The sequence below is a fragment of the Pezoporus flaviventris genome, unplaced genomic scaffold (assembly GCF_033815535.1).
Source record: "Pezoporus flaviventris isolate CSIRO_AGI_PZ_B2104156 unplaced genomic scaffold, CSIRO_AGI_Pfla_v1 ptg000029l, whole genome shotgun sequence".
In the NCBI taxonomy this organism is placed as follows: Eukaryota; Metazoa; Chordata; class Aves; order Psittaciformes; family Psittacidae; genus Pezoporus; species Pezoporus flaviventris.
This window is the reverse complement of record NW_026892577.1, coordinates 5,440,369-5,454,266: the sequence shown is the minus strand read 5'-3', so window position 1 is coordinate 5,454,266 and position 13,898 is coordinate 5,440,369.

Here is a 13,898-nt window from a genome sequence, read left to right as displayed (position 1 = left end):
TTCTCCTTTTACAGCCTTTTTGCTGTGTATGTATTTCATTACCCCAAAGTTTGAAAATGAGAAAGCAACCTTCCATTATACAACACTATTCCCAGCTGGCAGACTGTTAGACATGAAATATCAAATCACAAGTACTGTACAGAGATTTAAAAGGGGAAAATGAAAAGCTGTATCATTCGATTAACCTCTGTGTCTCACATCTGAAAATTAATGAAGTCTACTTTCATGTAAGCCTAGCAATAATTCTCAGAGCATTTGGGAGCCCAGAGCACTGTCATTTACTTGGTGCTGAGATTTCTTTATGCAGTTTTTAATAGTTTATACACAAACTCATCTTAATTGTTTTTTAATATTTTTACAAGACAGCATCTGCAATACAGATTCAAATTCTCACATGACTGCGACCTACCACTATTCTACAACCCTGATGTTGACCAAGTCTGAAATGGAAAGCTGATGGTTTAGTTCAATGCTGTAATCAGGTGATATCTCAAGTCAAGTCCCTGAGTTTCTGGACATTCTGTCCTTTTCATTTTGCTTCCTTTTCTAGTCTTCCCATTGAGTAGAAACAATGGAAACTTCCAGGTGAGCAGAACTGTCTAAAGCAAATTAGTTTAATGATGATGGCTTTTCCACGAATCAATGATGCACATTAAAGATTCAGAATGCACATTAGAGCAATCTAAAATATGGAAAATAGCAAGAAACCAGGGAGATCCCTCTCTAAATTATAGATTGGGAATTAGACTCTGCTCTCAACCATGCAGGAGAAAACAATTCATTTCAAAGCAGCTGCCTCAGGTTGACATTAAAGTGACTGAGATGGGAACTCAGCTGGGGAGCCGGTGCTTTCCCATTGCTCATGGCAAACAGTAAGTGCCTGATGCCTCGAGCTGTCCTACCAATCACCCTCTGTACCATGCTGAACTATAGCATGCACGTCATGGGAAATTATAGGTCCACTTCTTTATGTTTATCAGGGAATGTGGGGAGCTGATGAATGTATCTGTGAGCAGCATAATGAAATGTTTGGAAATGTAGTTCAATTGTTTCCACCTAATGACCCATGGGTCCCCATGGTTGGGTGGAACACCATGTGGGGCTCTTTGAAAGTGTTATTCCTAAGGTGAGTTTGCTTCAATTTGCAATCAGTGAAACTGTGCATCCACTGGAAAACACACATATACACAAATGCAATGTGAAGCAATGGTTTAGTTCTCTTTCTGCACACTGTGTATTTTACTTTTAGGTTAGGAAACCTTCCACTTAAAATGTTTGTATATAAGCTCTGACCAAGTTTTTAACCTTTTTGATAGACCCCAAAGAAACTAGGTAATATTTAAATGCACGCTAACAAATCAACTCAAAACCACCCCTTTTCCTGCATCCTTCTGAATTAATGAAGCATAGGATTTTTGACCTTTTTAAGAGACAACAGAAGGACACATGTGAATTATGCATTGCTGGAGAAGGAAGAGCTATTATGAAAATACTTTTACACTTATTTGCTCAGAACTTCAGCTGCGGTAAACAGAAAATCAGCCTGAAATCAGTGCTCACATCACAGGGCGAATTAAGTCGCATACTGTGCTGTCACAGCTGAGGAGGTCAATGCACAGGGTAAAGATATGGGTTGAGGCATCATTTTATATATAATAAAATTGAGTTTTAAAGAATTTGCTGGGTTCCCTCCCCAGAATTAAAAAGTGACATTTGGGAAGAGAGACCAGGAGTCCCTTTTTGTAAGTTTGGGGCACTTCCTATCATGAGAGTTAGACTGAGGTGGGGTTCGTAAGCCTCCTTTTGACAGCCTTTACCTCCGTGAGTGCAGCAAAGGGGAGTTTTCAAATGGCCTGATGAGCTTCCTGGCTGGCAGCTTCTAAGCAAATGAAAGCCATGATGTTTGTATTCCCTCATGCAGCTACTCCCAGACTCCTTCATCCGCAGACAGCACAGTCTGTATTTGCAAAAGTTTGCAGAGAGATGTAGATAAATTTGTCTGAGTAAGAAAATAACATGGGGATTAAGAATTGCCCATAAAATCTGAGCTTTGGTAATAAACCAGGATGTGTGGGAGTTCTCCTCTAAGGCAGCAGCGTGTCTTGAGGGAAGGAGACTCAGTGAATAAAACCTTCTCAGCATGGTATTAAAATAAAGTTCTTGCTAATTTTGGCTTCATTTGTATGGGATAGATGAGAATGCATTCATTTTCCATAAGCAGGAAAGCCCTGTGCGGTTTCATTTCAGCAGTAATGGGAGGGACAATATATTAGAGGGCTTTAGGAAGGCAGAGAGCAGCAATCTGTCCCTACTTTTTCATTTGAGCTGCTCTCTGCACATCCGTCTGAGATGATGCTGCCTCTTCTTACTCTAGTAAGTTAAGTGGCTTGTAAAGTGTGCTCTGAAAGCTGCCTGATTGTTGCGTGGAAGTCTGTCCAAGAAAAAGGATGAAGTTGGGGCTGTTCAGCCTGGAGAAGAGAAGGCTGCATGGAGACCTCATAGCAGCCTTCCAGTATCTGAAGGGGGCCTATAGGGATGCTGGGGAGGGACTCTTCATTAGGGACTGTAGTGACAGGACAAGGGGTAATGGGTTAAAACTTAAACAGGGGAAGTTTAGATTGGATATAAGGAGGAAATTCTTTCCTGTTAGGGTGGTGAGGCACTGGAATGGGTTGCCCAGGGAGGTTGTGAATGCTCCATCCCTGGCAGTGTTCAAGACCAGGTTGGACGAGGCCTTGGGTGATATGGTTTAGTGTGAGGTGTCCCTGCCCATGGCAGGGGGGTTGGAACTGGATGATCTTTAGGTCCTTTCCAACCCTAACTGTTCTATGATTCTATAAGTTCATGGAAATTAATGAAAAAGACCATTATGACTGTGTTGTCTTGCACAAAATATTTTGTGCCTCTGAGCTCCATCCTTCTGCTATCAATAAGGGCACTCCAGATAATGTGTTTTTAAAGGAGAAAAGATGTAAATGATTTGCTTTGGTATGCCAGAAACAGGCCTAATTATCTGGAGATTTGCTGGATATGTTTGCAGACCATTACAGGCTGAATTAAATCCTTTTGAAAAGCCAGTTCTTGTTTCTCTTTACTGTTCCTTACATGAGAACACCCGGATAAGGCACACATATTTGTGTTAATTAGGCAACTGGTCAGCGATCTCTTTGTTCCCTTTTTGTTTTGAGGAGAAAAGGCCAGTCAAGAAGGAACATCCCAGGAGACCAGCATGTTCACACCTCCTTTGAAATGAGCATCACCATGGCCAATTACTGGGGCCATAGTCCTGGACAAAAGAAATTACAGCAAAGAAGTAATGAGCTCTAAAAATATCTGGTCTTCAATCAAGGGGAAGGGGCTAAGTGGAACAGGAAACACAGGCAGTACCTGGCCTTAGGCAACAGAGTGCATTAGGAGGAGCCTTTTTAGATGGTTCAGCTCAGCCAGATCATTTGTTCAAGCTGCTCTGGAAGTTGGCACCTCCCATGCTGCCTCTGAACCTTCTCTTAAAATGGAGTTTAAACTCCTGTTTGGCAATTTGTATTCACGGTGCGTGCGTGTTGGATCAAAGTGATACTTCCCTACAACCGTTTCTCCAGTGACTCAGTTGGCTTCCTAAGAGTCTAATTGAAGTAATTATTCATGTCCTTCTGTGTTGCAAAGAAAATGTGAATATAATAAAAGGGGTTCCTTCTAGCTAGGTATAAACCCTGAAGTGAAAAGTACTGTGTATGGTATTTCTCCAGCTCTACCAGGAAGAAACAGAGCTTGAGAAGCCTGAACCGTCCCCACTCTACCTCAGTCAGACAAGGATTCTGAATCTTAGCTAAAGCTTGCCTTTGTACATGGATACTGTGCTGGGCACAGATATATGTGGCCTTCTGCTCCCCCGTGTTCACTTCAGGGTTGGGGTCTGTGTTATCAAAGGTGAAGAGCTCATCTGATCATCACCCGTGTTTTCCTCACCAGCAATGACATTGCTAAAGCATGAGGCTGGAAGCAAGTGGTGCTCAAGCTTGACCTCACATAAGAAGTAACTTGATTTCTGAAGGGCTGTTTCTGTGCTGCCGCTGCCTTTCTCCATCCCTTCTCTCTCCACTGCTGGAATCTGTGGTGTCCTTGCCAGTCCCACCCGCGAGCTGCAGGCTCAGCAAAGCTGCTGGCCTAACTGTCTGGGCTGGAAAATGCTTTCTGTGCGTTCAGCTCTGTATCTGTGATTTAATGCTGTGCTAATATTAAACATCTAATGTAATATAATGCTGTTCTAAACTAAGCAATATGCTAGGAATATGTATGTGAAAAAAAGCTGGGGCTTTTTTCTTCATTTCCAGGCAGGAGACAGTAAGTCAGGCTGGGAACTGTTGGTCTCCAGCAGTGACTTAGAAACCAGAGACTGAAGTTTCCTTTTTCCAGCCTTTTGATACTTTCATGGAACAGTTGGAGATCTGCAGGGATAGCAGCTAAGCTCTTCTTGCATGCTGTTTTCCACATATTCAGAGAGAGCTGGAAAGGACTGTCTATACCACCCAGTGACCATGAGATACCTCTGTTGGTTTGATGCAATGCGTTGCATTTCTACTGCTACATAGAAATTTGGGGCATGAAGAAGATATTGCATTTCAGAAGACTTAGCTTGTCAATGGGCATCTTTAGAACAGAATATTTATGGCAGAAATCAAGCTAGGACCTGTGCCCATCTCGCCATTTATATCCCCATTATGGTCCAAAGAGGTTCTCAGATCAGAAGTGACATGTTGTCCCTCTTTTTCTCCTCATTACAGAAAACAAGGTGCAAATAAGGTCCATGTAAGAATTGAGAAATCGGGATCAACCTACTTTCCTGAAATCTAAGTTTGCTTCTGCATTACTCTGTATACATACAGCAGTGTTTAAATTCCAGGTTCTTGTTAAGCCTTTTAGAGAAGATCGTGGAATCTTACAAGCTTTGGAGCTTGTGCACTCCCTAATTGCTAGAATTTGACAGAGGTGGGACCTATTCCTTGATTTATAGATCTGGATTTGAGTTTGCTTTTCTATCAGCCACCAGCCAAAGTTCGTGCTGCTTGGTGGTCTGGTTCAGGCCTGTCTGTGATCCAAGTGTGAGGAGAGAGCACACTTTTCTCTGGAAAGAATACATCAATTAAAAGAGATTTCTTTGGTTTCTGCTGGAGAAAGCCACACTGTCAAGTAACCACACACTCACTGTGATTTAATTCTTTTGCTTAGAAAAACAGTCTGAACCATCAATATTCCTGCAATAATGGACACTGGTCATGCTTAATTTTTCATTTTAAGCATGAGCTATTCATTATAATACCATCCTGTTCTATCTCTTACTGTTCTTGCTAAAATGTGATATGCATAGCAAGCCAACTGGTGCGGCACAGCCAGTCTGACTGACTGGCACAGCCAAGACTGGGACATCAGACTGATCTAGGGCCAATGGCAAAGCTGGCACTATTAACCTCCACTGGACCCAGAAAACAGAGATACACATCCTCCAGGTAACATGCTAAACTACTTAGACAGGGTTTTCACTCAAGAACACAGTCAGGAATCTAAATCCTGGTCGAGTTGAAACTTCATTAAAGTACTTGAGGGATGTGCACTGGAAGAAAATTGATTTGGTTAAAATCAACCTGCCAGGCCAATGGTGAGGCTAAAAATTAAAGCCACTGATTTCCAGGATCCTACTACACTGCTTGTCTACTAGGTACATGGGGAAGAGGTAAGTGTTCACACATATACACACAAACAAAATACATACACAGGAATTATAATGATAAACTTAGACATTATAAACCTATATATGATCTATTATGTGTTATAGATAATACATTATATATAATATATATAATATGTTACATATTATATGTTATATATTATATATTATGTATGTTATAAAATATAAACCTATAAGTTGCAATTATAAGCCTGTAATATATATATTTATAATATAAAACTATATGAGGTTGCTATTAAAACCACCACCCTCCTGACATTTTTCAGTACTCCTTTAGACATCTAAGAGAGATGATTTCATATTGTTTTAGAGTTGTTTTCACATTGCTAATAAAAATGAAATGCAGTGCAGAGTGCAGAATGATTCCACTGTATTTATAATAAATAACACCATACTGACTGATTCGCTGAGTATGTTGTAGTGATTTCTTCATGCATTTTGCTTCCCAGATGCATGACAAGTTACTAAGCCAAACTATTGATATTCAGTCCATACAGGGAGGGCTGATAGAACTGAGTACCTTTTCTGCTTCATGAGATGTAGAAATAAAGATATTGATTATATGGATACTGTCATTTTGTGGTCTTTTAGCTACTGGGTAATCAGGATATGTAGAAACCACAGTTATACAATACAAGCCACAAGAAAAGCTTTTAAAAAATGATGTCAAAACCATAAAGGAGGAAAAGGACCTTGTGGTGTCCCTTTAACATTAGTTGATCTACATAAGTAGATCTCTGAATCCCTACAAAAAGGTAGGTAAAAACTAATAAGTTGATAACTTTGTCCATAAATATCTCAGGATAGACATACTCAATAACATGGCACGACTGGAGGTGGTGTAGGTGCCTCAGCTAATATCACAGGAGAGCTCTGTGAGACAGGAACAGCCTTCTAAGAGTTGTATGAGTTTGTCTAGCTTAGAGATGGAGACTGACAGGTTTTGTCACTGGATTACATGACACACAGGAAGGGACAGATCCAGTAACACTGCAAACTCCTAGTGTTTGCATGAGGATTTTGTGGATCAAGTTCATTTATTGGCAACATGGCTTAGAAGTCTGCTAAAAACGTAGACTGATGTAGGAGGTGATATATTAGTGTGGTGTATTCATGTAATTATATATATGCTAGAGAGCAGAAAGTGTCAGTGTGGGAGCCCGGAACTGTCCTTTTACTTTCTTCAGTGATCTCCAGGAAGACACCGTGTCCCATTCTTGCTTTCTTTTTCTTCAAAGTGGGAATATGAAAGGTAGTGAGTTAGTACTGAGTTAGCGCAGCGAGCTTGCAGGCAGTATACCATAACTTACTAGCAACTCCAGTTTTCTGTTCATACTATTTATTGCCACAAAGGGTTAATTAAAAGACAAAGTCTACTTAGGTCCAACTATCTGAGTACATCTGGGAGAAAGCTTCTGTTTCATTAGTAAGTCTAAAAACAACACACAGCCCCCTTCTCCCCAAGTACTGCACATCCAGAATGCATGCAATGCATTCAACTTGAATTTGAATTCAGTGCAATGCATGCAATCAGCTTCACAACTACAGTAAGCTTTTCAACTATGAGAAACCCCAAAAAGTCGAGCCTTTACCACTGGCTGTGTTGATTAACACTTAGCTTGTGAGGAGAAATGAGCACTCACAGGTACAGCATCTTCTGCTGGAATGTTTTCCATTGCTGATCTCCTCCTGCATGCTCCTACTGCCAATGACACACAGCTTTCCAAACCGTTTTGCTTTGGTTACCTCAAACAAAATGATCTAAGAGTAGCAAGTGCATGCTTTTCCAGTAGTCTTTGGAAAGGCTAATTGTTCATCTGTCTCTGCTCAGCCTTTGCAGAGCTTAACATCCACTCATGTTCTGTAAAGTTACTGGTGTCCTCTACTCTGTAGGAAAACACAGAAGGTTTTCACTCAATGTATCCCAATTCTAAAAGAAGTCAGAGGAAAGTGGTTTCATTCTGGACAAACAAGCAGGAATGTTTCAGGAACACCAACATTTTATGTTTCATTCCCCTTTAGGCTCTACTTTTTGAAGAATTTAGTTCATTTAATGCTCTTTTTTGAGACACTTAGTTTTAAATACAATTCTAACAAAATAGGCCTTTTCAGACGGGAAAATTTCATTTGGAAAATGTTGAAATAAAGAATGTTTCACTGTTTCCAAGGGGAAACATTTAATTTCAAAATCTGTCAAAGGAAAATGTGTTTACATTTAACAAAAAGCCCTCGTTCAGCTTTTTCAGCAGTAAGGTATAATCTAATCCAAACCAAGGTACAGTCCCCCTAAAAGTCACCTCATCCAGGATGGAAAGGACCTTAAGATCATCTAGTTCCAACCCCACAGCCATGGGCAGGGACACACTGCACCCAGTGCTATTGCTTCTCTTTTTCCTCCTTCTCAGAAGCCCTTGTAAGCACTGCACGCGGACACTCAGAGCAAGCACCTGCCACCACTTAGCATGTCCCTTTGCCACCAAGGCTCAGACGTGCAAATTCAGCGTCTCACACCCCCAGTGGGTTGTAACATGAAGAAGGAAATTGGTTGGCTGCAGTTAGTGGAAGAGTGTTGTATTAACAGTCATGGAGGCGTGAGTCTGTTGCTATTAGACCTGGCTAGGACCACTTGTCAGGGCAAGCTTCTCTTATCTGTTTGTAGTTGTGTCTGCGTAAGGGTATGCTTATACGTGACAGGGCAGCTTAGTTTTCCTGCCTGCTCTTCCTTCAGCCCCTCTGCTAAAAGTTCATGTTTGATAAAATGTTCTGTAATAAAGAGAGATGGCCATCAAGAATTACTGTAAATTCAACAGTCTCAGAGACTGATTTTCAGCCTTAGAAGAAAGGAACTACGGTTCCTTATGTTGGCCATAAGGAACAGGGATGGCATTCAGACTGCTGCCCAGACAGAACACTCTGGATAATGCAAGTCTTGTTTCCTGTGTTGAATAACTTTATGGCCACCAAATGCCTTTATTCGTGTTACAGCTGAAGGTACCTGCTGCTTCACTGTTGTTGGAGGTGCAGGATAAGGATAAGTAAGTATCATGGCAAAATGTACTCTGAGGACCAGCAACACTGCTTGTTTTACTCTGAGGAACAGGTTCTTCAGTTAAAAAAAGACCAAACTTATTTTCTTTTTCCCTTTTTAACTGGCAAGTATCCCAAAATGGAGGTGAAAGCCGCTCACCCTGATCCCCCAATGCAATCAGCGTCTTGCTATGGGGGCTTGTGTAGGCAGATACAGCACCATTTCAGTAAATTTCTCATTAAGAAAGAGCTAAATGCACCAGGTCAGCTTGAAATGCAGATTAAGACAGTGTGATTCACAGACATTGGTGACAGTTTTCTCCCCGCTCAGGCTAGGTCTTCCCACTTGCTCCACTGAGGTGAGTCTACTGCAAAGACACTCAAAGTGAGTTATGGCCACCTGAAAACTTCAGAGCTAAATAAAGGCTTTAGAGATACATGATGCACAGAAGGAAAAGAAAAGGGATTTTAGAGGAAGAAGTAGAATTACTGGGTACTGGACTTATGCCTGATCCTAATATGATTGCAGAGCCCACCACTTGTCCACTTCTTTTCCTTTGTCTGCCTGATGTATGCAGATGCAAAGAACTGAAAGCTGAAGGGTAGTTTAGTAGCTGCAAGTGTAGTACCCATACAATGCATTCTTGGTCTAGCAAGAATCCTGGAGGGACTGAGGAATAAATAAGGAAAAGTGAAAGAAAATAGATCGTGCATTTAAGAATGGTGAAGCACTGGAAAACATACGGAAAGCTGATTTTAGATTTGTTAAAGTGATTTAAAAAACAGTATTTAGACAGGAACACCAGGAAGACAAGAAGTAGCTAAGGACTATATGAAGATCAGGAATGGCGGGTCTGTTGTTCCATGCATTTGCTCTGCATAGAGCTGAAAAACATGTTCTCTGAGATGTTTACCCACAAGAATGAAACTATTTTGTTTACCGAACTGATCAGATGTTGGACAAGCATAAAGGGGTGGGTGGGAATGGGAAATAAAAGAATGAAAGGAAATGAAAGGCTGCGAAGAGAAGACTATTTTTTAACTCAATACCTGATGATGTGAGCCCTGTCAAAGCACATTGCTGTTTACTTTGCTGGAGGTAGAAGGGCAGTATCACACTCGTTTCTGTTTGAAGTTCCTAAGTTATGAAACCACAAGTTCCACAGCAGGCTCACAGATGAGTAGGCTTTGTTAACACCTCAGAAGAGTCACGCAGTGGTCATGAGAAACAGCAATTTCACAGTGGTCTTACCAGAAAAGGTAAATGAAAAAGAAGAACTCAGCTGCACGTGGGAGACATAGACAAGCCAGTACAGTTATGCTATAATTATATATAATACTGTTACATAATATTACATATATTATGTATATAATGACCATAGAATCATAGAACAGTCAACAGTTATATTTGTGTAGGGCAATTCAGATTGTGGGAGCATGGAGACATTAGAAGATGCCTCAATGAAGATACCTGTAAACACATCATCCCAGAGCAGCCCTTTTACAGCTCTCAGAGTTTTCTATCATCACATAAATGTTGATTCAAAGTGAATGATTTTTCATAATAACTCACAGGAAGAAAAAAGAGAAGGGCACATTGCATATTTTCAAAACACTGGAAACGTCAGATAGACATTTTACTCTTTTTCTGGAAATTTCTGGAAGAATCCAAAAGTTCTTTTTCATCTGTGGATGTATTTCTTCTGCTAAGAGGGATGCAGGTGCTGGCCCCTTAAGAAACAACATAAAGATAAACCTATGTACATAATCTTATGCTCACAGATGCAATAATTTGCGGCCCATTGCCCTTTTAGAGGATTATTACCACTAAACTTAACCTAAAGCATTTTTCAAATTAAAATCTAATAAAAGTGTCTTTGCATCTGACCACAATATTCTCTGCAGAAAACATGAAGTTCCAGTACCCTAAACAAGAGTAAACGTTTGAATTGGTATCCTTGTTTCACAATTGCACTATTCATAGATACAGTGTGCACACAGCCTTCTCTGGAGAGTTGTAGCAACGCTCTGATAATAAAGTTCGGACTCAGGAAAAACCCTGCTGAAGCATCTGATGGCTCTGGGAAGAGCTGAATTACGTAAGTTGTTTTCTCCAGTCTAGTTTTGGTCTCTCTGTGTTTTTGAATGACTAAAGAGATCTATCACGTAAGAAAGCTTCCTGATAATCTACTCAACAAATTGTCACCCTCCCTCACTATGCTAGAAATGGATGGTTCATTTTTACAGTTCACTGGCATTTAGTGAGATATTTCTGACAGCCTTCCAATAATATAAGGCCCATGTGGAAGTTCAGTTAATATAAGATAACGAAATAACAACTTTTGGCTAAAAGAAGCTTAACAAAGTCACACTTTTTCAGGTTTCAGAGCAATAGGATGTCATATGACAAACTGCAGTTGGCATCTCATCTAAAATTAAGAAAGGGGCACCTTTCTGGTAAGTCCTGCCATAAAAACAGAAGTAACTCATTGATGCTATTCTTGTGGCTTAGTATGAGTCACCAGGCACATTGGTCATACCTCTGTACGTGGACAAAGGCGGAGGAGGCAGACTGCTGAATAACCTGGGTGGTTAAATTTAGTAAGATTTGGCTTCAGGCTGTTACTCAGATCAACAACTTTACTTTGATAGCAATGTTGGGAGACACGTCCGGTCTTCTGTCACATGCTTGAACACATGAAGGTGCAAAGCAAGTGACCACGCCTGCCAGCACTGATTTTCCCCTATGACTGTATATATTTTTCTTTAACCAACTTAGGCATGCAAGGAAGTGCCTCATCTGCACCCATGTAGAATAAAGACATTTTGGACACCTGCCTTTTGAGATCTGTGGGGTAATGCACCGTCACATGAAACAGTGCACATGGTCCCAGGACTTTGAATGATCTGGTTCAGGTTAGGTGTCAGGTTGTGGGCTGTCTTCCTTGGGCCTCTAACCCACAATTTTTGAACAACTGGGCTTTTCAGATAGAGTAAGAACATGAAGTGGCTTTTGACTCCCATTGTCACCTTTTAGAATAGAAAGCAAGAAGAATGGTGTATGATTCTAACACCATTTATGAATTAAAGGTGTCATTTAATACCTGTGTTAAGCACCAGTTTCCTGGGGAACTGTTACGACTCCTTCATGTTAAGCAATTGCTGCTGTTTGCATCTCTAAAAGAACAGGTATTGCCACATTTCTTGCAAGAGCACAAGAGGGTTTCAGTACCCTCTTTAGATTTATGAATCTCTGTGTGCAACGTTTATCATTACTAAATATAGATATGAAAAGCACCAATCCTTTCCATGGTATTTAAAACACAAAGGCTCTTCAACCTCTTCAGCTTTCCTCGTATTTCAAGTGGGGAAAAATATTGCCTGCCGTATGTTTGCTGCCTCAGAAAGATGTATGTGTCCACAGTAAAATCATTACTGCTTGGTTGCCTGAACCTTTATAGATACTGCCCTTTTGCCCATTGCAGAAGTGATTACTTCATTAGCTCAAGATATACAGCTAAAATAAACATGATATACAGCAAAGTTGTTCTGATTTTGGCTGGATTCTCAGCCTGTGGGTCCCTTTTACTCTGGGAAACATAGGATATTTCTTTCGGTTTGCAGAACTAGTGATAACTTACTCCACAGAGGACCAGAGGCTTACGTTGAGCTTGATTTCAAAACATTGCTTAATCTTGGGGCACTATCTAGAATGGTCTCTGTTTCAGCTGAGGTTCAAGTTCACATCCCTTTGATGCTGTAAATGGAGCATGCTGTACTAGCTGACGCAGTAGAAAATGTACTGCGTGCTTTTATAAGAACAAATCAGCAAATTATCTGAGGGCTAGCATGCTCTGCTTTACATGCTGAAACTCAGAGGTAAGGACTTCAAAACCTGATTTGTGTTTTCTTTCGTGCCCTACAACTTCATTCACTCATGTTGTCATTCTTGTTCCTCCTGCTCATCTAGAACATCAGCTTACCTCAGCAGTTTATAGACAAACGGACCACAAGGCTCAAGTGAGAAACAGGATGAAAACCCTTACATGATGTTGATCCCTATGCTATTTGAAGTTACGTTATCCACTGGACATGGTCCTGTACAACCTGTTCTAAGTGGCCATGCTTGAACAGGGGGATTGGACAAGATGACATCCAGAGGTCCCTTCCAACCTCAACTATTCCATGATTCTGTGAAATCCACCTTCCCACAAGAATCAAAGCCTTGTGCTTATTCTAATAAGATTGCTCTTATCAGATACATTTATGTTCTCTTTCAACAAATGTTTTTAGTTAAAGTGTTTAAATTAATTTTTAAATTATCTTTTAAAAACACAGATGGAAAATTAATGGCATCTCTGCAGTTCTTTACCCCTTTCTGTCATTCATTCGATCACTTGAAGGTTGTTTTCTTCTATTCCCAATTATGGTGTATATTTAAATTTAAGTAGGAAAATGTTTTCATTATTTCAGGGTTTGGCTTGTTCTTTTCTGCCTAAACTCTTATTTTTCCCCCTATTTTCATATGGTACCCTTTCCGGGTAAGGGAGAAGGAATGCCAAACCTTTCCCTGCTCATGACATGATTACATCCCCAGCACCAGGCAAGTAGACAAGAAAGTTGTCTGGCATGGGACTCTCTGTTCCAAGGCTGTTTGTTTTGATACCTGCTTTTCTGTTCCTCCAAAGCATTCTGCCTTTTATTTTTACATCTCTTTCAGCTCTGTTTCTTCTCATAGATCATCTGCAGCATTGCACACATCTTCATTCGGGAAGTGAGGCACTACACAAGCTAAACAAGCTTCTGAAATACCCTTTTTTAATGCCCATTTACAGTAGGTAGTGCTTCTGAAGTGATCTTTTTTCCCCATATTCAAAAAATCCCAGTGACAGGCAAAACACTGCATCAAATATCAAGCAGGTGTTGAATTTTCAGCACTAAGCTAATTGCTGTGTGATCTTTTCTCCATGCTTCTAATGCTCAGAAGCTAAAGGTTTCCCAGGTACCGCAAGAAAAGATTTGTCACCCTTTGGAGAATTTTCCCATCTGCAGCTGGTTACATACAGTGCTGTGGGAGGACTAAATCACAGATTTGCTGTGAGCTCTCCCTTAAAGATTCGGTGTAAAG